Consider the following 26,357-nt stretch of genomic DNA (forward strand, 5'->3'; position numbering starts at 1 on the left):
GCTGATGCTTTATGGCATCTCTTCCACACAGGAATTTATAACTGAACTTGCATCACCAACTGGAAAACTAAGTCTTTTTCATTATATCTCTCTCCAAGAAGGTCCCCTGCATGCACCCTAGTCTGAGCCTTATGCCTTCCTTGTTACTTCCCCCTTTAATTTCTTACCCAACCACACTTGTAGACAGTGCTGTTCTTGACAAGACAGAGTAAACTTGGCTCTCTGCATCGTGAAGGTCAGTTCCTTTGGCTGTTTGGAGAAACTGAGCAATGCACAAGCTCTCCCACTCTTGCTGGAACATAAAGAAAGGGAAACCATGGTCAGTGATCAAACTTTTTTCTGCCAAATTGCAGTTCAGATCAGCACCGTTAGTTTGCCAGGAGGTTCACACATGCCTTGCTGGGAAAAGAAAAGGCAAAATATGAACTTGTTCAATTTCCAAGACTATTTGAGAACCCATTGAATAAGCTGTAAGAACTCCAGTAAATCCTAGTTGCTGTTTCATCTAATTATTCTGATAAATAATGGAGAATGCAAAGTCCAATGGCAACAAAAGATATGGACATATCCCAGAAAGATGAAGTGAAACATGGATAAAATAATGTAGTCATTAAACAATATAACATTAACCTGCTATATTTAGATATTTTTTTTCAGCAGCTAGCCAGAGACAAAATGTGTTCTTGATAGACCAAATCCAAGGCTTAAAAATGAGATGGACTTTACAGAAAAGGTTTTGTTCAAGTGAGGTTAGGAAGGTTAGATGTTGTTGTCATTGTTGTTTTGTTCTCCCTAATGGTGTTTTAGCTAACTAGCATCTAGACTACTCTTTGGAAAACAGCTTATGAAAATAGCTGAACTGGTGATTAGAGAGTTCACATACGTCAGTCAAACTCTACTGATCCTTCATCCTGACAGCTTCACTAGAGAAATGAACTACTGGCACTTCTATAAAAAGATAAAGCCATTTTCTTTCTGAGTGTTGATATTACCCGTTAGTATTCTGCTCCGAATTAAAAACAATTTACATCAGCCCAGATTTCAGTAGTGCCATCTTTCTAAGAGTGTTTCTTCCATGCAAAGTGTTTATTTTTAAACACTGATTTTAAGTCAGTCTTGAGATTTTGTGGTGTGTCAAGGTGACTTTTAAGATTATGTGTTGGTTTCTCAGGGAGCTGCATAATGCCCAGTGGAGTTATACCAATAGTTTGTAAAGCAAGTTTTGTATGAAGAATGATTGTACCTTTGCAACCCCAGGTGTGATGTGTGCTGCAATATGATGTGACTCAGAAAAGTGGAGCATTACAGATTTTCTTCCCCCACTTTGGTCTTCTTCCCCTGTTTGCTTTATGCCTCTTTTGTACTATAGGACTTTATTCCTATTCTCTTTCATTTGGCTTCACTAGTCTGGCAATCAGACAGAGAATATCAGAGCCGATCTAAATCAAGAAGGCCAGATTGGAGATATAGAGTAAAACTAGTCTGGGACCAAAACAGAGGGTAGAGGGCAAAGGAAACCCAGCTCTTCTGAGCTTGATGAAAAACACGATTTGGAAGCTTCTGTCCTTTTGCACCTAAGTGATGAGACAAAATCTTCCGGGGGGAAATTAAATTATAATACCAGGTTTTTGTTTTTGTAATCTGTAATATTTTGATATATGTCTTCTTCCTGTTATGGTAAAACAGAATGATTATTGCTCCTTTATGAAATTCAGATTTACAATCCCAGGCATGTTTATGGCCCAAATGAAGCAGGTTGGTATGTAATGCCATATTATACTGTAAGCATAGCAGAAAAAAATATGATACAAGACTGATACTATCTCCATCGGCATAGTAGAAGTGTCAGTGAGCAATGATGTTCTGAAATAAGGGTGAGTATTCTTCTTTGGAAACACAGTGCAGCAGCAAGGTCTGTACTGAAAAGTGAATAGCGCATCAAAGACATGGATCAGTCTCACAATAAAAGTTGTGCTCATATAAATTTGTGTGAGATGAGTGACTCAAGCTTGTTGGATTTTCTATTTTTTATTTGAAACTTTTCCTTTACTTTTGTACTCAAGAAATCCCAGGGGGTGTTCAGGAATACAGGTGTACAATATACCATTGAGACACAGTGTATGAAATGTTCATTTATAATTTCTTTCCATAATCTGGCATGATAAAAAGAAATCACATTTATGTGTGACAATCTTGTCTTGATCCATTGTTTATCTCACAATCACATCTGAAGAGAACCAAAATTTGCAAAGGACCCTTCAATACTCCTAAAGGAGAGTTACAGAGATGGCAGAACATGTAAGGGAAGTCACTGATATTCTTTTAGAAAAATATCATTTTAGCTACCATGTCACGGTTCTCAATGGCTACAACTGACCCTCTACATGGGGTATAGCAGGGTAAACTAATATTTATCTGTTAGTTACATCTCATTTATAGATTCAAACAGGTTCCAAATTAGCTATAAGCTAAATATGTGCTTGCCCTTTCCTGTTTGTGAAACACACTACACATTTAATTAAACATGTGTCCTATGGTTTTACAATGATAGAAATTTTACCATAGATGGATAGTTAGATAAATGAATTGATTTGGAAACAGTTATGGAATAGATCTGGATTTAGCAAACAGATATTTTGAAGGCAGATAATGCCCCACGTTCATTAAAACAAAGACAATTTAAATTATTTTTAACATTAGAAGCAAGCCAGGTGTTCAGACAGTACCCATAAAAAGCCAAATCAGATAATAATTCAGTAGGGTATGTCTTAAACCCAGCTATGATAGATGTACTCTGGGGACAAAGAGACAACTTCCAGCCCTTATAAATTGTTAAACATCAGTAAGATTAGCAAAATTAGGCAAACAAAAATAATATGAGCCATTTCTTTTCCTTCCATTTGATAAAAAAGCAATAAAAACCTAGGAAATTAACCTCAGTTTCATAGCTACTGATGAACTGTTGTTTTTTATTAAATGTTCTTCTATCTAATTTCTTTCTGCTCAGTTAATCATTTAAACTAGATACAGCTGGTAATAGAGTTTAGCCAGTTCATGAAAAGATAATCTGATAATGTACACTTCACCATGTCAGTTTAGCTCAAATATGTGTCTACCCAATATGATAGTGACCTTCCATGCTGTATTTCTGCCTGGGTACAATTTAGAACTAGAATAGTATCATAGACTCATCTCTGAGCATATCCAAAGACTGATTTCTCTGAATTCACCCAGTACAATCCCCTTTGACAATCTACAAGTTTATCAGTAGAGCTACACATTGGTGAGATTTGCCCATATCAGTTTATCTTTTTTTTTTTTTATGCATGCCAAAAGAAATACCTTTCTGAAGCATCGTTTTCATAGATAAGGTTAATACTAATTTAATTCCCTTTAACAGTAATCTAAATTAAATGTCTTCAAATAAATGAAGAATAAAAGAGGCTTGTTATGAAATCCATTCACATTCCTGCTGATTCAGCTGCACAGTTTTATCAAATGATGGGTAGTTAGCAGTATTGCTTTTGTTTTGTCCATACTGTTAGTCTGGGGAGAAAGTCACTTTCCTTAACTTGGCTGAATTATTGGAGCAACCAGCAAATGTTTGAACTAAAATACCCAGTATCCACAATATGGATATCTGGATATATCTATGTAGATGTAGCTGTAGATCTATATAACTATAGATATATATCTAGCTATAGAGATATACCTGTAAATATCTATATCAGTCTAAGTATCTCTCTATATATAGATATGGATATCCAGTTCTCTCTATATTCTCCCACCAGGCTAGATATCCAGATATCTGTTTATATCTGTATCAGTATCTAGATTGATGTTGATACCTAGACTATCTAACTATATCTAGATATCTTTATCTATCTATCTATTTATAGACAAGTATTAGATATCTATATAAATCTAGATAGCTATATGTCTAGGTCAAGATCTAGATATTTGGATTTCTGCATCTGTATCTAAATTCTGTCTTTGTAGATATAGATACAACTACTCAGATATCTCACTCCTTCTGTCTGTCTTTCAGAAAGTGGTACCTCTCTCCATCATGGAGGAGTGGGTGGTGTCAGGAAGCTCCTTAGGTACTGATGATCTGTAGAAGTGTGGCAGGAAATGGATTTCTTTGGTTCTCTCTGAATCTGGATTCAGAGCCATGGCTTTGTTCATTGGACCAGGAGAAGGATCAGGTTCTCCAACAACTTCACTTAGAAAATAAAATAATTAATGATGTGAAAAGGCTTAAATTTACTGCTTTCTGATCCCTTGCTTGTCATCAGTTACTGTGATGCCTTTCAGTAAGGAAGGTAAGTCAGGTGAAAGTCAGATCCCTTTCCCAGGAAATCCAGTTCTTAGGAAACAAGAGTCCCCAGTGGCGAGATGCCCAGTGTGCTGTGGAGCTTCCAGTGAATATGATATGGGCTAACCAAGAGGTCAATCAACTTTAGAAAGCAAACAAGCGAAGTGGAAACAATTATCTTGAAGCAGTGTTTTAAGTGTGGTATGTTTCATGAAAGGGGCACAAAGCTGAAGGTAAAAATGAAGATCAGGAGTCCATGCTCTCATTCAAATCTTATCTCAGCCTCTGACTGAGCACTTTTCATTGCAGTTTCTCTTTCTCTCTCTCTTTCCCTCTCAGCAGCTTATCCCAGTAATTAGCACGAAGCCTATGGGACTGCAGACACTATTTGTTGGATTCTGAATAACAGCTGATAACTGTAATGTGCCAGTCTAATAATCATATGAGATCTACTTCAGGGACTTTTAAATAGCATCTCAGGACTGTGCAGCATCAGGTTATTAAACCTGAACAAAACAAAACAAAACAAAACAAAAAAAAACACAACTGATTGAGTCAGACTATAGAAAGTAGATATTTTTCCATTCTTCATGCATGCATATAGCACCATCGTCCACACTAACTGGAGTTGTGCATGTAGATATGACTTCAGAAGTGACTGCTTGCTGTATGGCTCTGTTAAGTTATTTATAATGCTGGAAAATGGAAATCCTTGAAACTTTCACTGACAGACTATAGTTTTCACTCTCCTTAAACCAAATGCCTCAAAGCAGTGAATTATTTATTTAGTATGGATTTGTCAAAGAAATGGTGGGCTTCAGAACATTGAAGGGACAGAGTTGCCATGTAGAAACAGAATAATGTTTAAAGAATTATTGGTGCAAAACAACCCTAAAGCATATCTAGCCTAATATACACATCTGGCTTAGCAAATGTACACACAGATACAATTATAATGAGTTCTGCACATTTTCCAGATATACACTCTCTCCTCCCTCCCTTCTCTAACTTGCTTGAGTGGCCTCTTCTCAGTGTTGAAAAATACCCGATCAATGTAACCCTAACTCTGGCTTTCTAGCTGAAACCCTCAGGCCTCAGACAGCAGCTTCCCTGTCTCTTCTGAATACAGTTTCATCTTGTCATTACAGAACTGTAGTGCTTTTCTCTTATTGTTCTTGTCCTCCAGTGTTGTGAAGAATAATGGTAAAAATGCCAGATGCTTCTGATGGGAATGCAAACAGTCCTTTGAGCCTGCTCTCTTCCAAGTTTTAATGGCTCCAACCCATAAATAACATATATCAAATAGATAGTATTTTTTATTGAAAGTTGCTCCATTGCAAGACACATCTGTCAGGCTGCAACTAGGGCAGGCTGTCATGGACAGCCATGTACAAAATAAGACATTTAGAAAGCCTATAAGGCAGAGAGCCCAGTCCCTCAGCCACAGGAAGCAATCCTGCACTTACACTCGAAGAAAAAAACACAACTTTGTTATCTCATTCTGTGTGCTGAAGTAATAGTATTTTAGATCCCCTGCTCACTGCCTTCCCCTGAAAAATGATGTTACTCAATAGAGCTGATAAAGAGAGAAAACAATACAAAGTTTTATTGTATTTTTATAATTTTTTGTTTTGTTGTTGTTGTTTTTTGTCACTGAGCAGTTAAAGTAGGCTCCTTCTGAACCCCAACTGGCTGCTCTGTGTTCACATTCCTCTCCCACAATCCAAGTGACTTGGCTTTCCTTTCTAGTCCTTACCTCTTGAATTTATTAGGTCTGCTTTCTTTGAAAATCACTGTGGTTTGGTGTTGCTGAGCCACCAAAAATAGCATTGCCTGACTGGATGACCTTCAGTGGAGCTCACTGGCTGGTTACCAAGATAGAGCCTATTACCTTCCATGACTTGCATTGTGTGGGAAGTCAGAAACACTTTAAATTTTGAACTAGTCATAATGATGACTCAATTATTACTGTTTGGAGCAAAAAGTCGGTTTTGCAAGGCCATTCCTAAGGAGAAAAATTAAATTGTTTATTCTGTGAGTTCATTTGCATCCATTCCATATTCAACTCAACTAAACATTTATTTTCATAGGTATATCATCAAATGAATGTTATTTTGAGTTCCCCTTTTGTCCAACAAAATGTGGATTTCATAAAGAGACTAAAGAATAAACATTTTGAGATAAGTATCATTTGGATATTTTTGAGTCAAACTGAGCAAAAACCTTTGAAGGCATTTTGTGGGGCCGAGCTGTATTTTCTAATTGTTCACATGAAAGATTGTGTATGTGGGAGTTTTATGTTAAGAGTATTTACAGCATTAGATGACATTTAATATATTAAGTAACTGTATGTGATCCATGAAGTATTACTTAAAATATTCATATCTCTTTGGTAACCTCTTTTGTTGGTCAGTGCAAAATATTTTTCAACAAACTAATATTTTCCTTAAGAATTTATCTAGCATTCTGCAGACATGGTACATGACATTTGTTAGTAAAAGAAGATGCACATACTTGTAAGGCAAAATCTGGGCAATCTGAGAAACGAGAAGTAAGAAAGTCTCCATTTCAGCCAATGTAAGTGTTGTGGTTTAACCCGGCAGTCAGTTAGGCACCACACAGCTGTTCACTTGCTTCCCCTCAATGGGATGTGGGAGAGAGCCAAAAAAGGTAAAAACGACTGTAATTTCAAGTTAAGATAACAACAGTTTAATAAGAAAGGAAAAAATAAAAATAAAAGCAAGGAAAATATTAAAAAAATATGATGCACAATGCAATTGCTCACCATCAGCCAACCTATGCTCTGTCAGTCCCTGAGCAACGACAACCTTCTCAGCCAGCTCCCCTAGCTTTTATTGCTCAGCATGACACCATAGGGTATGGACTATCCCTTTGGTCAGTTTGGGCAACTGTCCTTGCTGTGTCCCCTCCCAGCTTCTTGTGCACCCCCAGCCTCCTTGTTGGCAGGGCAGCATGAAAAACTGGAAAGTCCTTGTCTCTGTGCAGGTACTGCTCTGCAACAACTAAAACATCAGTGTGTTGTCAGTATTATTTTCATCCTAAATCCAAAACACAGCACTATACCAGCTATTATGAAGAAAATTAACTCCATCCTGGCCAAAACCAGGACAGTTTCCATTCCCAATTCTATACCATTTATGTCATATTCAGGTCCTATTCTTTCCAATACATCCTGTTTAATCACCACCACCCTTCCTGTCCTTTGATACATACACACAGCTGTAATTACCTTCCCTCTAAAATGTCCACTGAGTTCCTTTAGTCCATGATTTCAGGCTCCATCTATCATAATAGTTCTTCAGGACAGGAGCAATTGTGGGTGGTGTCGGAAAGTTGTATACTAAAGCCAGCTTTGGTTCCACCATCATTGCACTTGCCTGGGTCCTTACAAGATTAGTTCTTCATTAGTTTGTGTGACTCTCACTGTAATACCATTGACATGATATCTAACAGCCATAGCAGTGATGGCATACAGCATCATATAACAGTTGGCATCATGCAATTCAAGTCTTGGGCTGTTCTCACTCAAAATCAAATCCCCTTGAAGTACACAGCAAAATTCCTCATCCTTCTACATTACCCACCAAGTACACACAGGTCATTGAGCAAAAGGAATCCCGTGGATAGGTTTGCCTTTTCCTGAAGCAGGAATAACCCCCTACTGTCTTTTTCAGACAGTTTTTCACATGCACTACGGGGGCTTTATCTTCTTCTACAACACAACAGGATTTTGACTGGGCAGGACCAGCTCGACTGGCAGATCCTCTAGTGTTAACTAACCAAGATGATTTTACTAGATTTCTGCTCAATGCTTGAATGTCCCAGCTCTCCATGTACTTTTTTTAACAGTCCATTGTATCATATGATTTTTCCAGAGGCTGGTGCATGATAGGGGATGTGATATACTCAGCCAAAATCAGGACGGTAAGCAGGGCAGTACAGTCCTCTAACACTAACTGGAAATGAGCTCTATCCATTTGTTTAATGAAGCCTCAAGAAAAAGAAAAAGGAAAAAAAAAAGAAAAAAGATTAAAAGTAACTAATTAATTTTAAAACCCTATAATTAAAAGTATGATGACAGAGATCTAATTTGGGAGGGCAGTAATCGATATATAAGAAGACCAACTAGAGTGCAGTCAAAGATAGGATCAAAAACTACTGCAGATACTGCAGATATGAAAACTCCTGGGATTATCTCCAACAGAGTTTGGATAATGCTTTGTGGTACTGAAATTAGTGATGCTGTTTTGTTTGTCTGTGACTTAGAAAAGATTAGTGTGTTGTTATCAACAAATTAGGCTTTCAATAATAAATTAGGCTTTGGAATAATTAATTCCATGCTTGACCATCATGTTCTTTCCCTTTGGGGCAGAGGAAGAAGAGGGCAAAAAACATTCTGTAGTAGGCATGGGCTACTGAAAAATTACCCTGGAAGATATCCTTCTCCAACAAAATTTACGCATTTAAAGCTGAATATATATGATGGATCGAGGTTAAGTGAATGTGGTATAAATATTTATATTACACATTCATATTATAAATTTTTTATGTAGTACACAGGCAAAATGTTCTGATAAGGATTTTTTTTTGTTGTTATAAGGTACTGTGACAGACCTAAAAAGTACATTTTTTTCTAGCTTAAATATTATATGTCAATCAAATGCAAACAATGCATGCTGCAATTTTTGTAGTTTACATCACAGAATCACAGAATTGAAGGGGTTGGAAGGGACCTCGAAAGATCATTGGGTCCAACCCCCCTGCCAAAGCAGGTTCCTTAGAGCAGGCTGCCCAGGTAGGCATCCAGACGGGCCTTGAACGTCTCCAGAGAAGGAGACTCCACAACCTCCCTGGGCAGCCTGTCCCAGTGCTCCGTCACCCTCACCGTGAAGAAGTTCTTTCGCATGTTGGTGCAGAACTTCCTGTGCTCTATCTTGTGGCCATTACCCCTTGTCCTATCCCCAAAAACCACCAAACTCCCACCCACCAGAGGTTGGCCAAATCCCTCTGTCGCCTACACCTCAGGGATTTATACACATTGATGAGATCCCCTCTCAGTCTTCTTTTCTCCAGGCTGAAGAGACCCAGGTCTCTCAGCCTTTCTCCACAGTGAAGATGCTCCAGGCCCCGTATCATCTTTGTGGCCCTCTGCTGGACTCTTTCCAGGAGATCCCTGTCTTTTTTGTACCGCAGAGCCCAGAACTGGACACAGTACTCCAGGTGAGGCCTGACCAGGGCAGAGTAGAGGGGGAGGATCACCTCCCTTGACCTGCTGGCCACGCTGCTTTTAATGCACGCCAGGATCCCATTGGCCCTCTTGGCCATGAGGGCACACTGCTGGCTCATGGTCTACCTGTCGTCCACCAGGACCCCCAGGTCCTTCTCCTCAGAGCTCCACTCCAGCAGGTCATCCCCCAGCCTGTACTGATACATGTGGTTGTTCCTTCCCAGGTGCAGGACTCTACACTTGCTCTTATTAAACCTCATTTGGTTTCTTGCTGCCCATCTCTCCAGCCGGTCCAGGTCTCACTGAATGGCAGCACAGCCTTCTGGCATGTCAACCACTCCTCCCAGCTTTGTGTCATCAGCGTACTTGCTGAGGGCAGACACTATTCCCTCATCAAGGTCGTCGATGAAGATGTTGAACAAGACCGGACCCAGCACTGACCCCTGGGGAATGCCGCTAGTCACAGGGCTTATTTTAGGGTTGATATGAAACTATACCTGGAAAAGGTAGCAAACCTTTTAATTCTGAGCTGAATATTCTACCTGAGTAATGATTACTTATAGCCACTCTCAACAGAGCTTCATTTTTAAAGTCTGGGGCTCTACAGCTAAATTATATCCCCAGGTTATTTGAAGTATCACCAGTTAAATTAATCAACTATTGATGACCATGATTTTGGGCCTGAAAATACGGTGGAGAAACTTCGGCAAAGAGAGAAGCAGATTGCATATGAATGGTGAAATTCATCAAAATGTCACCGAATACCTGGGGATTGGAGTTTAAGCTAATTTATTACAGCACTGTTGTTTTGTTTTTTTTTACTGGACACTGATAGGGCTTAGGCTAAAGTAGTCTCATCATACTCTCCAGTCAAGCAGTGGGAGTGCCTACTTCATAAGCACTTTTTTTACAGGTTTTGTATTGCTGCTAAGGTAACACATGGCTTTTTTTTTTTTTTTTTTTTAAGCTGTCAGCTCTATTGGTGTATACCTCACAGCATCCAGAGCTGTGAGACTACAGCAGAAGCCGCATCAGAGAGATGTCCTGTGAATTTCAGCAGTGGGAAAAGTCTATCTGCTTATAGGATAATATAAACTGAATCACAATTAGAGAGCCCTAGTCTTGAGGCTGATGGTGAGCTGTAGTTAGAAATGCTAGATTTTCAACAACAATAAATGAGGATTTTTTTATTTTTTTTTCAGCAGCAAAATACCAAAAAGTCACAAAATTGGAAGCAAATAAAAGAGAGGGGCAGAACTACAGAGACACATAACTTCTTTCCAGTCAGCTAAACTGGGTAATCCAGTAGTAGATGTCAAAGATGGGGGAAAGAGATCCATCCTTCAGGCTAGGAGTCATGGTGTAACCTCTTAGTTCCCCCCTTCTCCATCCTTGTTTAAGTCATCAGCTCTAGAGTTGATGTGAGCAAAGAGGTCAATAAGGGTGGCTGATGTCAATGGACCAGACTATGAGCTGAGGAGCCAACTCATAATGCCTCCAATACCCCAACCACAGCAGAAAATTGGATGAAAAGATGTAATTCCTTGAACGGTTTCTGCTTTGTGTGTTACTGCCTGCTGGCCTACACTTCATGGCATGAACTCTCTACCCCTTGCTGCTTGCAAGGCTGTGAGCTTATTAGTAGGGCTGCCACCGGGAGCTGATGCTGAGCCTGAAGGATGTATCCAGTGTGAGAGGCTGAAGTCTATGCACTAGTGCAATGGGAGAGTATGCAGCACAAGGCTGGCCTAGAGGATTGCTCAGGACAGGACCACACACTGGCTCCTTTGATTCCCACACCACCTCCACTGTTTAAAAATAGTCTCTTGTATAGATTTTGACTGAGCTACTGCCCCCATGACTTTCCCTTTCTTTCCTGTGATGATTTACATGGAGGTTAATACACACCTGTATGCTACTGTCCCTCTAGTGCAAGAGGAGGAGATTACAAAATAACCATAGGCACTGAGGATGCCTCTCACTCTTGCTTTATTCCTGCTCGTTTATAGGGGTAGGTCTCCTCAGCATATTTCTGGCTCCAGCCTAAGCCTTGACTTTGGGTATATGGAGGGGAGGTTTGTTGCTGGGCACGCAGGGGCAGGGAGCAGACAGCTGGCCAGAGGCAACTGCCAGGAATGGGATACCATGGGACAAGTAGTGACTGAGTGGGATGTGACTTCAAGTCTCCCGTAGTAACAGAGCATGGTGGGAGTCAGCAGATGTAGGTATTCACATACAGGCTGATTTTTCCTTGGGGGCAGTGAATTAGTATGGAGTGAGAGTGACCATTTTTGGCTTATGAACTAAACTAAGAAATTTGAAAAATGTCACAGGAGGAACAGGAATGGAAGACATATTTCCGTATTTCCATGACTGTTTTCTGAGAAAATTAAGGGAATAAACCCCCAAGAGTACCATAGATGTTGGTTCCTCATACCTGAAAATAATTATTTTTTTTTAAATACAGAGCCATGGCCATGGAAGGTAATGGGAGCTAAGCAAGAAAGAGATGTCTCCTCTGCACCTCTGTACCTCTGTGTGTGACTCCAGAGGGCAGGCCCAGCTGGTGACGGGCGATCCATTTGCTTTTGCACCACAAAGCCTGCTCAACATCAGGCAGGAGCAAAACTCTTCTGTGTGACTTTGTGATACTGCCATCACACAGAGCTCCTTTCTATTAGAGTCTGCAATTACTGTTTTTCTTTCTGATTAAAGTATGCTCTTGGGAATACAGATTATTTGTGCTGTGCTCTTAATAACCTTTCTACTGCATTGGGGGGTGGGGATGAAATGTCAAGACTGATAAATACAGTGAAGTTAACCCCCAAAAGACAGACTGGGATACTGCATCATTATTTTCACCAGCTAGGGTAGAAAGGCCAAGCTGTTAGAGTATCGATTCACATAACTTCACTATAACCTATGTAAACGTGTGTGTGTGAATGTTTGTCCAATGTTAGATCTATTTCTTTGGAATTTTAGAATATCCCATTTATTTTACCTTACTCAGGTGCATTTATAAGAGCTCAAAACTATAAGGGTTTTTCTTAATGCTTAGATTTGTTCCTAGTGCTTTTGAAAGTATAATTTTTTTTTAGCAATTAATGATTTTTTTACAGCACTTTGATTTTGAAATGAACCTAGAGGGTAGATTACTTCTAATAACAGAGAAGTATTTTATTGAAGTATTATAATTTGGTATTTTTACTGCTTTTCTGTGTGAAAAATGGTAAAGATAAAAAATATGGAAGACAAAAATTGGCAGGTGAAGGAAAAGCAATGAAGCTGGAAAGAAAAATAATAGAACTGTGTTAAGGTTGCAATAGAAAAAAAAAAAGTCTACCTCTTATGAATATATAGGGGGCTGTACGAGACTACACCAGGTTAGAATTGTGATTGGATTGATGAGTTCATTTTATGTTGATAATTCTATTTTTAATACAAAGCTATAATGCTCCTGAGGTTTATTTTGTTTTTGTTTTCTTTGCCTAGCAATGAAATTAAGCAGGTGTGATAACTTATTGGAGCTGACCTCCCTTTGTCTTATCTGTTCAGCATTTTAAAGTCACTTTCAGTGTGAGCCACAGTGTCAGGAAATTTGCAGGATTTATCATCTCCCTGATATGAATAAAAAGCTGAGAACAAGCTTTATGGAGATTAAACATCATTGTTTAATGCAACAGTCTGGTTCAAAAGTCTTCAGGAAAAACTACTAACTGGTAAGTTGGATCACTATAGTATACTCTATAAAAAAAAGAGTAAAAATGTTGAAAACATGGTTTTTCAGGAAAGTGCATTCTTTCAAGGGACATTCTGGCTCAGTAACCTGCTAAAGCTCTTGGAGGGTGTCAGTGAACATGTCAATAAACACATGGATAAAGTGGGATGACAATTTGGGAATATAATTTGGAGCTCCCAAAAGCTGTTGGTATATTTGGAACAACCAGAGATTATTATAAAAACTAAGTTGCCATAAAAAATTTTTTATTATAAAAACTGAGTTTGGAGGAGAGGGTCATTTACAGAGTGAAAACTGATAAAATGACAGAAAGCAAACAGCAAGTCTTAAAGGTGATTGTTCTGGAAGGAGATGAGCCAGCAGTTTGTCCTACTGGGATCAGTGCTAAAATATTTTTTTTAAATTTTTTTTTAACTTTTATTCAGCATATTCATTGATGATATGGTGGTGGGAGTGTGCAGTGGATCTTCAGGCTAACACTAATGCTGGTGCTAAGCTTTCTGACAGTTAAATATCTTGCTAATGGCAAGGAACTTCAGAAGGACCTCATGAAACTAAGTGTGTGGGTAAAAAAGTGGCAAAGGAATACCAATGCAGATAAACATGAAAGAATGCATTTGGGAATAAAATGATTTAAACACACCTACAACATGATGTTAGATATAGAACTGGCAGTTAGAGCATAGGAAAGAGATCTCATTTGTCACTGACTATGAAATCCTCAGCTCAGCTTGCAGCAGCAGCCAAACAGCAACAACAAAACTGTTGGGCACTGTTGAAAGAATTATGTAAAAGCTCAGTGGGCACACATCTTAAATGCAGCATATAAAGATCTTTACACCTCAAGAACAATATAGTGGAACTGGAGTGGAGGAAGGGTAATGGAATGTTCAAGGGGATGGAGCAGCTATTTTACCAGGAGACACTAAAAAGTTTGGAACTATTCCGCTTTGGGACTAATCCATCTGAATAAAACGCTGTGTTAGGGCAGATGTAATCAAAGTCTGTGAAACTGTAAATGCCAGTGGATAAAGCAAATACAGAACCACTATTTGCCACACTCCACAGCAACAGGACTTGAGAACAGTCAAAGCTAGGATTTTGGTTTAAAACAGATGAAAGAAAGGGTGTCCTTACACAGAGAGGGTTGTAAACTTTTGCAGCCTGTTGCCATTTGAAGTTGTGGAGGCAGACAGTATAACCAGGTTCAGGAATGAATTAGAGAAATTAGTGGCCAGCAGATCTATACCAACATCCTAAGTGGAGTAGTCATGAATGTGTCCTGGAGCAGCCTTAAAAAAAACTTTCTAGATTCTTAGGGAGTGTGAGAACAGACCACAGAAAGTGGCCTGGATCACAAGTTTTTCCTATTTGCACTGTCCTTTTGACACTTTTGGACGTCATTAGCTTTACTCAGCAGGGCATTTGTATGTACTTAGAAAAAGAATTAACAAGACACAATTATGATGCAGAGAAGTTTCATTTTTACCCTGCTCTTCTTCTGGACAAATGATACACATTTTTAATGTCAAGACTGGCAACGCTTTTAGAAAAATTAATTTCATAATGTTGTGCTTTCTCGAGAAATAATACTTCATGTTCTTTCTGTCAGCAAAACTCTTCCCAGATGTTCTTGTGAGATTTATGCTATCCTAAACCACGTAAAGTTATATTTGGAAAAATAAGATTCTTCTGCTTTTGAATGCAATCCAAAATCAGAACCTGAGGAGATTCAAAGCTTGAGCTTTTCCTTTAACCTCTCATTTCAGGGATAAGAGGTGTTCAGATTTAAGGTTATGATTCAGACTAGTTTCCACCAAACTGCTTCCAGTTATTCCTAAAACTGTATTGCACATAGTTAAACACACACACACAGAAAAGCCCTCATTTGAAACAGAATTTACTTTTTTTTTTTTTTTTTTTTCCATTAGAAGAAAGAGAAGCAATATGCAACCAAATAGACTGATGACATAGCAACCACAACATCACCTAAGGTTTATAACACTATCCCAGCATTTCAGAGGTTTTCTCTTGCTCCTGTTCATGCTTGCAGCAAAACTCCCAAGAAGAGAACTGGGTCTTGAATTTTTGGTAAAGGCGAGGCAATGGGAAAACAGATGTGAAGGAGGATACTGAGGTGACATTTGTTCAGAAGCTCATCACAGGGCATGGGAAAAGCACAAACACATTCGTTTAGAAATGTAGGAAATGGGAATAGAAAGGTTGGCATGAGGGTGTTACTAGGTCCTAAAAGATGAATTTAAAGCAAGGGTGTCATAGGGAGAAGGAAGCTGCTGGATGAAGGTGAAGAGAGGTGTTGAAACCAACAAGGTAGGAGAAAGAGCTACAGCTTCACCATGACAAATAGGAAATTGTGCTCTGAAGGAATGGCTCTAAGATCTTTTAAGCTGAAAGTGTTAACAACATGCATCAAGGCAGAGCCTCAGCACAAGCATCAAATGAAAGATGTCCTACAGATATTCAAGAATTCAGGATTCAACAGCAGGCCAATAGTAATGATTTCTACAGTGATCAAGAAAGGTGATGTAAAGAAGGCTGAAGGGGAAATCAGGAGTTTTTTTGCATTACTGCTGAATCTGAACTGATGTTGCATATCCACAAGGAAATATCAAGGACACCAATTGAGACTTAGGCTAGCAGATTTCAGTTATTTCCTGTTTAAGTATCTGTTCCTATTTGCCAAACTAAATTATGCTAATTTAATGTTGTAGACAGTGTTTTGTATAGCTTCTTAAATCCTCGTCTTCCTATCACACTTTCAACTCTTAGCTGAGGTACTCTTCACAGTCCTGGCTCTTCAGAGGGTTCTCAAAACCTTCACACCTGAAGGTGTTGAGGGTGCAACTCAAAAAACCAGGTGTTAATAGTTTCCAGACAATTTTTAAAGTACAACAGAGTTCCTTAATAATGCAAGTGTTTAATGTACACTGAAAATATTGTAAACTGAAACACTGTAAATTGTATTTTGAGTAGCCTTAATAAGTTTTAAACAAAACTTATAAGAATTTCCATTTGTGTTCCTCATACAATCTCTCCCACTCTGTTTTTGTTATACATCTGACCATAAGGTTTTGAGCACTTTTTATTGCATGCACAAAGGCACTCCCTTCTCATCTTATTCCCAAGACTGTCCTTAAAATTTATAACATGACCACAATATGTGTGTGCAAATGTCATCTATACTCAGAGTTTAGGAAGACTGTCCCCGTTGCAGCATTTCCTGTCTGCTTTTTGGCTTTCAGAAGCCTGTCAGAAACTGTGGGGTTTCTGACTATTCTCCCTGAAGTTCCTGTTTGAACTGAAACTGATAAAGGTCTGAGACTTGGCCCTGCCAGTAGACATATCTTTTAGTTCTTCGTCAGTCAGGCTCAGGGCTGTCCTTAACTTCCATATTTATTACGAATTTCTCAGACAGAAACTGTGGATGACCCATCAGATGGCTTTCCCACAATGGAAAGTTTTTCAAAGCTTTGGAAACAGTTAACAAACAGCTGAGCATATTTAGTAAGTGCCATATCCTATGTCTACACATTTCTGTGTAATCTGTCTGAATTGCTCTGTCTCACAGTCTTCAAAAGTTTGTAGACCAAACTAGATTCCATGTACTCTTCTCTGGCCTGCTTCTCTTTTTTTCTGACCCAAAATGAGAAAATACTACAATACAGGATATGTGACTTTTCCTCCAACTTGTAATACGACATCTGCATCTGTGCTTCCCTCAGGCAGATACATGCCCACTGCTCTTCCAACACCACGAGTGTTTATGGATCTGAAGAATCATTTTAGTAAAGAAGGTTAAAAAAAGATTTTCCTTTTCATTCACAGGTGGAATGTATCTTTCCTTGAATAAGAAATAAGCTGTCTGTTCATGTTCTCCAGAGTTTTTGGCCTCTCATTTTAGGTAAGCAAAACTTAGACTGTCTCAGTGTGTGAAAAAAATGTAAGATTGCATTACACCACTGGTTTTTTTTTCTGTTATAATCTTATGTGACCCAGGACATCTTATATGACTGTCATCTTATATGGTCCGGAATGTATGACTTATGTATGAATTATTAATATTCAGTCCTTTCTTATTCAATATAGAGCATAGTGAAAGAAAGTGTATAAAAATATCTTCCTTTTGATTTCTAGCCATACCTTGTCATTGGAATAAACCTGCAGATACAATATTTTGGAAGCATACTCATAGTCTGAAATTTGTTCAGATTTGAGAGAGGCAGTCCTTGCACCTATAAAATCAGAACATTCAGCAAATGTGTTGTTTTAGCAGATTTGACCCTGGTCTCTTAAGTCCAATTTCTTTCTCAGGAGTAAGATTTTTCTCATCAAATCTGTCCTTCTAGTAATCAACCTAAGCCAAGCACTTTTGCAAACCCTGAATTTGCTTATTAAAGTAACACAAAGAATTAAGCTTAAAGGGGATCTCCACATATGAACAACCTAGAAAAATACATTTGAACTCACTTAAACCATTGTCTCAACACGGACTGTTGCAGATAAGTATTTTATTCACACAGGGACGGGGGATGCTGGAAAAGGCAGATGTATTCAAGAATATATCTTCATGGGCAACTATGATAGAGCACAATTATAACCCCTTGATCGCTATGTGTAAGAGTGTATAGATAGCAGTCAGATAAATGCGGGTAGGATAGCTAGAACTTGGCTTAGAATATTTTAAAATATCATGACAAAATATAAACAAATAAAAGTGTCTCTATTCTTCAGGTCTTGAATCTCTGATTAACAATTCGCTGTAGTTCTACTTCCCTCAGATCCTTGTTGATTTGGGGGGAAAAAGAAAAAGAGACCTGTTGTGAATATGGTTCTAAAAGCACATAACCTTGAAGTGACAGGATGAAGTTGTCCTTTCCCCAGCCTCTGGGATTCTGCAGCAAGGATGGATGGTGCAGGATGTGTAACAGCAGGAGGCAGTGGATCACAGGGCATGATGAGGTTTCCTCTGCTCTTCATCTGTTTTATCCCATTCTTCCCTTTGCTTCCCCAAAGCAGAATACAACTGGCAATCAACACTCAGGTAAAGATCAGTAATGAGAACCTCTCAGATTAAGTTTTGTATCTTCTAATGAAACCTGCGGTGACGGCTCAGGAAGACTTTGACTTTTCTATTAAAGCTCCCTCAATACTTCAGTTTATTTCTTTGCTTCCCGTCATTGATGGCTGCTGTTTATCATTTGTTTAGGTCTTTCATCCATTCTGCCAAAGAGTCACACAACCACATCCATTTAAATTAACAGTTGTCAGACAACTGAAGTTTGCTTGTATAAGTGATAAAGAATCCTGTCCCATATTGTCCCCCCTCCTCCCCTACTCCTTCATCATCTGTTTTTGGAAATTGTGGTGAGCTGGGGAGTTTATAGATCAACGGCTGGTGAACAGTTAGTTTGAGTAAATGCGCGGGATGGAGCATCCAAAGACAGAGAGGCTGTGCAAGCTCATGGACAGCTATTTGGAAAACATCAGTCAGCATTACCAGGAAGGAAATTGAGGCACAAGTCATGTGACAGTCTGATACCAAATGGCTGTCTGAACCTTAGGCTTGTCATAATAAGTGTTTACAAATTTTGACTTAACAACAGAAGCTAGGGACATTTTTTTTTCCAGCAGTCTTGCCTAATAGTGTGTCAGAGCTGAAAGGCTACAGAAGGCTGTGAGCCCACAAAACCTTAAAACAGAGTAATCTGAGATTTTGTTGAATGATCTGAGCACTTGGACATTAGTAGTTTTTCAGTTGAAAGGACAAGCAACTGTTCATATGAAGTTACACTCACCCATGCAGCTACCTTCCTATTTAATTGGTCAGAGATGCAGTCTGCTTGGGTCTCTATAAACTGGACAGGCATATGATTCTGTCAGACAAACCTACCTTGACACTTTGGCCTGAAGATTGTCAGCAAAGTGTCATAAGCACACACTGTAAGGTTAGCATGGGCCAGAGGACTGTACAAGAGTACTACATTCAACATCAAGAAATTGGCAGCAGAAAAATATTTCCAGGTCTAGAAATGTTAAATGCAAAGCAGTGTCCCCAATATCAGTGATGTCCCCAATATCCTGTGCTTTATAGTATCAGATTTCTGCATTTTTCCCAAGAGCTTGGGGTTTTATACAATCTGAGTGGGAGATGGTTTTGAAAGTCCAACACACTTTGCCCCCTATTTATCTTTCATGCTTTGCATGACAAACCCTCTCTCGCCTGCACTGTGAAAAAAACATGTTCTGTGTGTGCACAAAGCACACGTTAACAGAGCTTATCAAGAACGGACTGAAGTCCATTCCAATGGGCTGGAAATTAATGCTTCAGAAAGTCAAGAGGTCCACAGATACTTTGCATTTTCACTGCTTAGCCTTGCTGTTCCAGTCTCTGCACTGACCATCTGTAGGGTGGAATTTACACTCACATAGTAAAAGCTCACACATAACCAACACCCTTTTTCAAAGACTTAAGTTGAACACATGTGGCACGTAGGCCTCCCAGTGAGTCTGTGAGCTGTGGATACTTTAGTTCATAACCAATAAGGCAGTTTTGGTCTTGACAGTTGCCTCAGCCACTGCATGACTTTGCTTCCTTCTTCAGCATTTTAAAAAGATGAAATTTGTAAGTGCACTGGGAGAGAGCCTGGTGCTTTTTACTTTAAGAGATGAGGGAGTTCTGCCATTGGAAGCATCATACATATTGGTGGACTTCTGAGAAGAAGTTTAATCAGTCTCCAATAACTATCATCCTATCCTGTTAAGGGTGAATTGGGTATGATTAGCTCTGGGGACTAAAAAGGAAAAGTATATGCTTCTTGTTGCCTGTCCTGACCAGGAATGGCAGCTATAGTTAGTTATCCAAAACTCTGCATGATATTAAGCAAAGTTGAAATTGATCGGAAGCAAAATTATTCACACCTCCTTTATTGTAGGCCCGATGATGCATTTAATGTTGGATTTGAAAATGTTACCAGTCCTTGGGCTTCTGGACTGAGACATCTATATCTTCTCTGGAGTATGACAAAGAATCTGCCTGCTGAGTTGGGAAATCTGTACACAGCTGAAGAAAGGTAAGTGATGCAGTTATTTTCCTATGTGGAAAAAATACCTTTTTTTTTTTTTTTTATAATACCAAAATGGCTTGTGATATTTGCTGTTCTTTAGAATAAGACTGCCATACCTTAAAATCAAAGCATTGCAGCATATTTTATCAACTTGCCTATATTCTGAATCTATGAAATTTTATTTTCTCTTGTTCTTATTCAATTTATGATTTATTTTTCTCTCAGTATAAATCAGTTTCTATTCTGTGGATTCATGGCAGGTATTCCATCTTGTTTTTCAATATGCTATGTCTAGAATAAATATCTAGTCAGTCATGGGCATATAAAATATTAATCATACATGTTTGAAGGTATGTTGCTATAGCAATTCCTTTAGTGCAAGGAAAAATCAGAATATAGCAGGCCAGGGATATGAGAACAGTAGGAATTACAAAGCTATAATGGCACTATTAACACATTACTGCATTGTAATGATATTATTTCCTAACTATTCTAGTCCCAAGCTGGCTAATTTTCAAGATAGAATTCTTCAGCAGGGATTTCATAAATGACTCCAACACAAAAGACAACTGCAATATGAAGAAGACATTAAGCAATCTGAAGAAAATATTTTTAAAAAGGGGAAGTACACAAACATGTAAAATATCTTCTGTTCACAATTTGCCATATCCCTTCTCTTCCCTGTTCCAGTGTGAACAACCCCAAGGGGCCAAACATGACAGGGCTGACCTGAAGAGAACAGAAGGATGCTGCTTAAAAGAAATGCTGTGAGTTCAGCATGTAAAGCTACAGAACAGACAAGCTGGGAGAGCCAGAAGGAGAAATGTATGGCAATAAAATTTCATCTTGTATTACAAATCTAACTGGAAAATTTTTAAACCAAACCAGAAAAGAAATTGTCTCTGAGAGGACTGTAGCTATCTGGAGGAGGAAGGAGGCCATAAGTTACAGTGCAGTTCATGGATGAAGAAAGAATGCAATGGTAAAGTAATTGATTGGGAATACGGAATGAAGCATAGTGTGAATGAGGAGCTGGTTGGACATGCATTTAGCTTGCATTCAGGCTTCTAACCCTCTGGGTGTACTAGTATTCTCTTCACTGAAGGAAGGTGGGGCAATTTAAAGTAATCCTATATTTAGCATTTAACTCTTTTTGTTTGATCCTTTATTAACGTCAATGTTTACACAGTGTTGTAAAGCAACCTGAGTTGCCTGCAACCAATCTCCCTTTGCTATGCTCCCTTTTTTAAAGTCCTAAAGCATAACTGCCTTAATATCACTGTGTTTTGACACATTCTTTAAAGAAAAGAAAGCACGAATCCCATAAACAAATAAAAAATGCAGTAGACTTTTGGATTTGTTGCAGTGATCTAGTGTCTGAATGAATAAGAAAAAAAACATTTATTTCTAAATTGATGAGATCAATAAAGATTAGATGGAACTAGCTACGCATCATGCACATCCTTTCTCTTTAATTAAAGACAAACATGAGCCTTCAAGAAAAAGAAGCGGCAGTTCAAATATATATTAATTTTAGTAATAAGCAGTCGGTACAGAGATGGATCATTTTCTTGCTATTTTGTTGTAGTGCATAGTGACAGTAAAAGTAAGAAAACCGAAACAGGAAAATTTTTACTTGTTAAAGAAAAATAAATCAAAAAGAGATCATATTTTTGAAGGTGTTTTACAAGGTGGATAAAATTTTCAAAAGGAGGGGGGAAGGAAACAGATTTAAAAAAAAAAAAGAGAGTTTAAAAGGACATTTCCTATTTCAGTCTCCTTGGGAAACGTGTGAATAGAAGCTAAACAGACTGCTTAATTTAAACTGTGATGGAAAGAGGTAAATTGGGAAAATATAAATACCTAGACTTTTAGAAATGAACAGTCGCATTTCACCACCATAACCATCTGGAAAGCTGCAACTTGCAGCACCCAGATTTCACATTCTATTTACCTAAGAGCCAAAAGCTAAATACTTGAAAAATTCATTAGAGCTATCAGCAGCATCTAATATTTGAATAGCACAAGATTAAGCTGAACTGCAGACCAAAACTTTGTGTCACTCTATAGTGCCAAACTCATGACAAGAAACTGTGGTACCAACAATGTATGGCCTTTCTGTAAAGGGAACCCTCTCAGCATCCAGAAGGTATCAGTTATAAGCTATGTAAGCGCCAAGCATAATTGCTAATAAAATGGTTGATATTAAAAATTGGAATTTTGAACGCAGTCCTGGCTTGGTGAAATGTCTGCGATCAGGGTCCGCAACATTCAGGAAGTGAGTGTGCACAACATATGTGTGTTCACATAAGAACGATTTGGGTGGCTGCATTATGGGTCTCATTACTGCTGCATATATATGTATATATGAATACAGAGTAGTGTCTATGAGCACCACCTACACATATAAATATACATAGTCATTAGATGTGAGCTGAGCTTTTCTAATGGTATTTTCCTAACTACTTTATCTGAAACTTTTGAAAATATTAATATTTTTCAAATTTTAAAATAGTAGGTTCTAGGATTAATTTTTTATGGAAAGCAGAACCTGCACAAGAGGCTGTTCCTTCTAGGCAATTACCCCTTTCTCTCAAAGTCAGTCCCAAATGTCTTGAGAATGTATCTTTTCCATTTTTATTAGAGGGCCATTTCCATTCATCAGGAAACTGATTTTCACTGATCTTCTGCATTCGCCGTTACGTCAGGTTTCTACCACTGTATCTAATCATTTCAAAGTAATACACAGACACAAACAGAACACACCCTCAAAATGCAAAACACTGAGGAAGGTGTCTAGCCAAAGCTGCATGCTGTTGCTCTACTGGACTTATATTTTCCCATTGAGCTATATTGGACCGTTATAGAACAGCTATCTATTTACATTAACCTGTTAAAATCTCCACTCTGTAGGAACCCTCTGGAATTAACTGTGTTACTAGGACAGAAAAATCTGGTCCCATTGAAAGCTATGGGATTTTTGCCACTGGCTTCACTAAAGCCAGGATTTTTCACCTTACATATTTGTTCAAGCTAGAACTGAGCTCCCAATATACCTACCTGCTCCTGCCCCTCTGCCACCTCTGTGCATGCTCAGAAGCGTTTCTGCAGTGTCACATGGAGCAGATGCTGTTTACTTACTTCTATTCCTAGCTTGTCTGAGTGTGCTAAGTGAGAGATGTGCCAGCCTGCCTCATCACAAATGGCCTTTTAATGAACTAGTCAAGGATTTAAATTATCCAAGAACCTGGGAAAAGCATTGTAAATTTAAGACCCTTTTAGGCAATTAAAACCTGACATGGTGCTTTTGAAAACAGGCCAGGGAAAAAGTGATTCCACCTCTTGAGAATCACCACTTACAGGGAGAGATAATGGCATTTCAAGCACTCCAGGTACTGCAGGCTTCAGAGGGTGCTTGGATGTCAGCTTCACGAATTGATTCTGGCTGTGTAGCAGTTCAAGTTAATCCTCCAGGCATAGGGGAATGTTTGGTCACTGAACAAACTGGATTGCTGTATCTTGGGACAGTGCCATTTCAAAATGTTAGGGAGGAGAGGAGCAAGAAGGAGGAAGACTTCTATGGCTGAAGAGGTTTGTTTCAGTACAGCAAATAGTTTTATTTCTGCTTTTTTTTTAATCTTTTTATTTTTTATTTTTTAAGATGTAGGTAGATTTGCTTCTATTTTAAGCAAATCAAATTGAATATCTTAAAATTAAATATATGGAGTGTTTGCAAGCTAGCAAGTAATCTGCCAATCAGAATTTGCTAAGTACCCTATTAGTAATGTACTTTAAAAAAAAAAAAAAAGTGTTTGCTGACCTGCTGTTCTCTGCAGCAATGGAAGATTTCAACAGCCTTTCCATGTACCTCTTTTGTGGTGCTGAGAGTCTGAAGCATTAAATAACTGCATACATCTTATTCAAAAACTACTTGTAAGGCCCTGAAAAAATACCTTTGCAAGAATTCCCTGCTAGTTATAAAAAGTCTTTTTAAAGTAAACAGATAACCAAAAGTATATCTTTCACAAGCTCAACTTGCTTCTACTCTCCAGACAAGCACAAGGCTGTAGCTACTGTGCAAGCTGGAAACACGGGGCTGGTAGTGTAGATGCAGGGCTCATATTGGATATCCTACATCCACTGCATGCAGCCACCTGCATGTGGCAGGTTCTTGGTTCAGGACTGTCACAGGCAGTGTTTCTTTGTATGAGCTCTTCCTGTGCAGACCAAGGTAAAGGCTGTCCTTGGCTCATGGTGGTTACAGTCTCTGCATCCTTACAACGGAGATTATAATTCAGTATGTCTTTTGGTTGACCCCTCGCTGCCTGTTACTAATGTTCTCAGTTTTTATAAGCCTAAACAAAGCATATGCTGGGAGAATTCTCTCCTTTACTGAGTTGCTTGCTTTGCACATGATCTGGCAGCAGAGCTTGAACTGGCTGGACAGCAAAATCTTCCAGGCAGTTCAGGAGTGAAGCGCTGGAGATGACTGCACAGTTTCTTGGAGCAGAGGATGAGAGGAGCTGCAAAATGCTGGCACTGGCTACGTGAGTGCTCACGAGGCTATTTTGTGAAAGCTCACAAGGGAAAGTTCAGAAGGGGGTCCTGTTTTTCATCAGACCAGCTGCTGGTGAGTAGGAGACCTAGCAATCTATTTGCCTTATCCCTTACAACTAAACTTGCATGTGTACTTAAGACTGGTTAGTGGAAAAACATGAAGACCTGTGTCCTAACCAGTGCAGCAGCCTTTAGGGAGGGAGAGCAGCTCTGCTTTGGAGTGATCTGGAGGAGCAACACCCAGCTGTCTGGTGTCATGAGTCTCCTGAAGTGCCACCATCTTCCTTCACAGCCACCATCTAACACTGCACAGGGAAGCAGGTTTTTCTTGTTTTTGTATAACTGCAGTATTGTTTTTGAGATAAATGCAGTATTCAGAGAGAAATAGACACCATTGAAAACTGAATTCTTCACATCAATATTTTTCACACAAGTGCTGTTATTTGTAGCACATTCACAGACAGATATAAGATGGTGGAAGAGGCAAGAGGCATGAAGTTAGCTTGTGAAATGGTTCAGATGGAGGCTGGGGAGAGATGGTGACACTGGAGCAGGCCTGAAACTGGGGGTTTGATGTGAGTCACAGCAACTATTCAAATGGAGAATTGTCTCCAGGTGATTAGAAAAATACTTGTTTTTAACTGACTCACTGATTCTCTCTTTCTCTCGCACTGTGTTAAATCCATTTTTACACAGCAATCCTCATGCATGACAGTACTTTTGTGTACTAAGTGACCTTTGAGACTCAAAATGAGCAGTCTCACATAAAATAATGAAACCAGTTTAAATCATTAGTTAGTCTTGATGTCTTCTTGCGTTTGGGTCAAAAGTGTAAACTCACCTCACTGTTTCTGAAGCTTTTCCTACAGAATTCTAGAAAATTAAAGTTTTAAAAAAGCAATTATTAAAAGCACTTTACATGCCATCTCTGAGCCTCGAGCTTTAAGAAATATCAATATCACAGAAATAGCAAACAGAGAGATGTGAAGGCCTCTAGATATACAGCTTGATATTGATTTCTGCACTACATAATTTTATTTAATAAATTTTCTATTAAACTTTCCATTCTCTTCTGTAGAAAGGAATATATTTAATATTCCTTCCATGCACTGAAGCACTTATAAATCTAGGAAGCGTAGTTGTGTATTACACCCAGGTGTTATGTCATTTTTGCCATGGGAACAGAAATGGAGGATGTGAAACTGGTCCAATTAGCTGCATATTGCCTTTATATACTTTCACCAAGGCCACAAAAGAACACTTCTGGCCTCCAGTGCAACTTTGACTAAAGGCCCCTATTCCCACAAGCCATATGTCCACTTTTTAAGCTTATATATACTTGTGGCCCTATATTTTGGCATTTATAAATGTGAAGGATGTTTCTGATTTCTTCCAGATTGTGTTTCATTC

General features: G+C 38.8%; 2 long non-coding RNA genes across 2 annotated transcripts in view; both read left to right on the forward strand.

Annotated features, from left to right (window-relative positions):
* The first annotated feature begins 11,199 nt into the window (after nucleotides 1-11,199).
* On the forward strand, nucleotides 11,200-22,480 carry LOC125184242 (uncharacterized). Its single transcript, XR_007167927.2, has 5 exons — nucleotides 11,200-13,285; nucleotides 17,152-17,227; nucleotides 18,208-18,367; nucleotides 20,259-20,396; nucleotides 21,081-22,480. It is a non-coding gene; the product is annotated as an uncharacterized lncRNA (long non-coding RNA).
* Nucleotides 22,481-24,783: 2,303 nt separating this feature from the next.
* Nucleotides 24,784-26,357, forward strand: part of LOC136790064 (uncharacterized) — a 46,107-nt gene continuing 44,533 nt past the window's right edge. Inside the window, exon 1 of the long non-coding RNA XR_010829273.1 lies at nucleotides 24,784-25,020. This is a non-coding gene — a long non-coding RNA (uncharacterized lncRNA). The remainder of the gene's footprint in view (nucleotides 25,021-26,357) is intronic.

Source organism: Anser cygnoides, chromosome 2, assembly GCF_040182565.1.
Source record: "Anser cygnoides isolate HZ-2024a breed goose chromosome 2, Taihu_goose_T2T_genome, whole genome shotgun sequence".
NCBI classification, from domain to species: domain Eukaryota; kingdom Metazoa; phylum Chordata; class Aves; order Anseriformes; family Anatidae; genus Anser; species Anser cygnoides.